Consider the following 3,994-nt stretch of genomic DNA (forward strand, 5'->3'; position numbering starts at 1 on the left):
GTTAACTGTTATACCGACTCTCTAGTAGAACGATTATGAAGCCGTTCAGTAAAGAAACGTTGTAGCATTGTTATACATTATGCCGACTCTCTAGTGGAACGATTATCAAGCCGTTCAGTAAAGAAACGTTGTAGAATTATTAAGCATCATACCGTCTCTAGCGGAACGATTATCAACCCATTCAGTAAAGAAACGTTGTAGAATTATTAAGCATTATACTGTCTCTTTAGCGAAATGATTATTAAGCCGTTCAGTAATTAAACGTTGCAGAATTGTTAAGCGTTATATCGTCCAGTTAGTGAAACAATATTTTATGAGAAGTATTAATGTATTACGTTGAATGCGTAAATCATTTACTGAATTAACAATTAATTGAAATTCCTTGTAGTAAGAATCAAGTTAAAACTGTGTGATAAACTTCGTAGTTATCACATACGATATAGATGTTTCGTCCAAGTGGCACCACGATCTGAATAACGTAGTTATCACACACGATATAAATGTTTCGTCCAAGTGGCACCACCATCTGAATATCAGTCTGGTTCATTTTTCCAAAAAAGCTGCTAGAAAAGATGGATCATGCATTTTAGGGTAATTTATGGCAAAAAATAGATTTGGGGCAGTTTGAAGGTGCTGAATTCAAAAAGTTTATTTCTTCATCTGGCAAATGGCTTCTTCATCGTTGACGCTATTTGCCCTTGGGGTTTGTTTATATATCTTTTTATACACAGAGTTAAATTTTCTTTTAGTATGCAGTTTGGGTCAATTTGTGAATGCTGAGTTCAAAAATGGTTATTACAAACCGAAATTTCGTCTCTTTCTTCCAAAAAACTTAATAAACAACCGAAAATGGCGTCCCAAAGGCTGTATTTATTTAGGCGTACGGGCTGCCATTTCCATATCTGCATAATTGCACTAAACAGTAGCTGCTATGTCTAAACTGAAACACAAAGTCAATGCTTAATAGTAGAGGATAGCTTTTGGTCATATGTTAAATTAGAAAATCTTATAAGGAGAAATAAGCTAGTTGTCCATGTTCATGCAGTTGCCAATAAGGACAGAACTACTAGAATGGATACAATGCAATATTATACGTGTATCTACTTCTTCTTGGGAACTTCACAGCAACATCTGATTGGCTACAAGACTTGACTTTGCTGAATAAATCCCCCTGCACATACAATCACGGGTATTTCAGCTTGTGTTGCTTGCTTTGAAATTTCCACTGATAGGAGCTCAACCATTTGAATCTTGTTTTCAATAACAGCTAAAAAAAAAAAACCTGCCCAGTCATGAGGTAAAGGAACATCGGAAGACTGAATTGACGTGGGTTTCTTGGCTTTGTTGTGGCGGATTTCACAGACAAAATTTGATAATGGTAAAAACAATGTCAAGTCGCTTGAATTTTTTCCCTGCCTTAAAGACCAATGCATAGAAAACACTAGCAAAATCTCCAAAGTTTTTTTTCCCCTTGAGGTTTTCCAAGGATATGAACTACAAATATACTATCAATGATCAGTATTGTATTTTCATATGAAGGCAAGCTCTTAGCACAAGTGATCTTTGGTATCAGATAATCATCAGGAAGTAACATTCAATGCTACTAAAGAAAGAGGGACTGATGACAGTTATGTTTTATTATTTCATTCAGGTCAACACTTTGCCCAGCTTTATACGCAACAACAAGTCGTTGTAAGAGAGTCCAGCCAGTTTTAACAGTCTTGATTTTGTACTTTCCCATACCTGAGGCTTTCACTTCATATATGATATCATATGTAAGATATTTGTTTTTGGACAAAGGATCATCCCAGGGCACAGTGTGTAGGATCAATCTTTGCTGTAGAAAGGTTAACATTTGAGCTTGTCCACTTTCTTTCACTTTCAGCCATACTGATGTTGCATCTGATGATGCTTGATCTTTGTTGAACAAAACTTTAAAGGTTGAATCAGCTCTGCAACACTTGTTTGAGGTTTTCTTCACACGCTGTGTGTCCAAGTCCATTTGAATTTTGCTGGATTCTTTGCTTTCCATTGAATCATCTATATATCGAAGATTGTAAGACAGGGTCACCTTGACAAAACAGAATGTAATCTGATAATTCCAACAATATTTTCTCTGACTTTTCCTGAGCATAATCAGGATCTAACTGATTGAATAACTTTTAGCTACCTTCAATCACAAAGTTACCTGTTGGAATTCTTCTTCGACATCAGCAGGAAGCTGGTTTAATCTTCAATAGCATAACATAATGTTTTTATATACTTTATGTTTATACTGTATCGTGAACTATTGTCAATGTTTTTATATACTTTATGTTCATACTGTATCGTGAACTATTGTTAATGTTTTTATATACTTTATGTTCATACTGTATCGTGAACTATTGTTAATGTTTTTATATACTTTATGTTCATACTGTATCCTGAACTGTTGTTAATGTGAACATAAAGTATATAAAAACAATAGTTCACGATACAGTATTAATGTTTTTACTCTATGTTTGCTGAATTGTGAAGTATTATTATTGACTGTTAATGTTTTGACTTTATGTTCATGTATATTCTAAACTGTTACTGACTGTGGTGTTTTTACTTTACATTCATGTTGTAATCTGAGCTGTTACTAACTGTGATGTTTTTATTTTATGTTCATGTTGTAATCTGAATTCTTAGTAACAATGATGTTTTTATTTTATGTTTATGTTGTAATATGAGCTGTTACTAACTGTGATGTTTACTTTACGTTCATGTTCTAATCTGAGCTGTTACTAACAATGATGTTTTACTTTATGTTCATGTAGTAATCTGAACTATTACTAACATTTATGTTTTTATTTTATGTTCATGTTGAATTCTGAACTATCACTGACTGTATTGTTTTTATTTTATGTTCATGTTGAATTCTGAACTATCACTGATTGTATTGTTTTATTTTATGTTCATGTTGAATTCTGAACTATAATGACAGTGATGTTTTTATTTTATGTTCATGCCATTACAATAGAAACATACTGTTCTTGTATGAGAAAGGGTGGAACCAATAGAAACAACTACGAAACACTGGTGCTGGACCACGTGAATATATTCACCAGTGTAGTGATACCCGCGGGAACTATCGAACGAAGAAGCATCGGTTAGAAGGTCAAGTGGCACGTGAGAAATATTGACATCTCTGCTAGGCCGCGGGGATTTCATGCTGGTTTACATCGACGAAAAATCAATTGTAGCCTCCAAAACGAGAGAGTAGGTCGTTTGTTGAGGAGATTCAGAAGGGCGATAGAGGACGAGCTTATCGAGGAAGACGTTATATTATAAAATATTCAATTTGTTCATGATTCATTAACATGCTTATCTTGTGGTTGTGGAAGAAAGGACTGGTTAAGGTAACTATGAGAGCGAGATTAGGTGTATCACTTAAGTAAGTATCACGTTAGGTGTTTACAGACTTTAATTTACCTTATAACACTTTTATAGTGTGAATTCAACAAAATGAAGTTTGAACAGTGATGTATATTTTAGCTTGTACGGCAGTGTATTTTTTAATGAAAAGTATGTTTTTCTTTTATCTTATTATTTTCATGTGAATTCAACAAAACAAAGTTTGAACAATGACGTATATTTTAGGAAAAAATCTGGCTTCGCTTAACACATAGTCTTGTAGAATATTTTCTTTATTGGCGAGCTAGGAACTGAGTATATATTCCGGTTGTAACATACATAATGGGGGTTGGGTGAGCAAAAACCTAACATTCAGGTTGTAAATGTTTGTAACATACATAATGGTGGTTGGGTGAGTAACAACCTAACATTCAGTTTGTAAATGTTTGTAACATACATATTGGGTTGGGTGAGTAACAACCTAACATTCAGTTTGTAAATGTTTGTAACGTACATATTGGGGGTTGGGTGAATAACAACCTAACATTCAGTTTGTAAATGTTTGTAACGTACATATTGGGGGTTGGGTGAATAACAACCTAACATTCAGTTTGTA

General features: G+C 33.9%; 1 protein-coding gene across 1 annotated transcript in view; it reads left to right on the top strand.

Moving 5' to 3' along the window:
- Positions 1 to 3,242: 3,242 nt before the first annotated feature.
- The window catches only part of LOC106474796 (frizzled-7-like), a gene marked incomplete at its 3' end in the record, with an annotated part of 17,999 nt that continues 17,247 nt past the window's right edge, over positions 3,243 to 3,994 (top strand). The window contains exon 1 of the mRNA XM_022403103.1: positions 3,243 to 3,418. The remainder of the gene's footprint in view (positions 3,419 to 3,994) is intronic.

Source organism: Limulus polyphemus, unplaced genomic scaffold (assembly GCF_000517525.1).
Source record: "Limulus polyphemus unplaced genomic scaffold, Limulus_polyphemus-2.1.2 Scaffold7695, whole genome shotgun sequence".
In the NCBI taxonomy this organism is placed as follows: domain Eukaryota; kingdom Metazoa; phylum Arthropoda; class Merostomata; order Xiphosura; family Limulidae; genus Limulus; species Limulus polyphemus.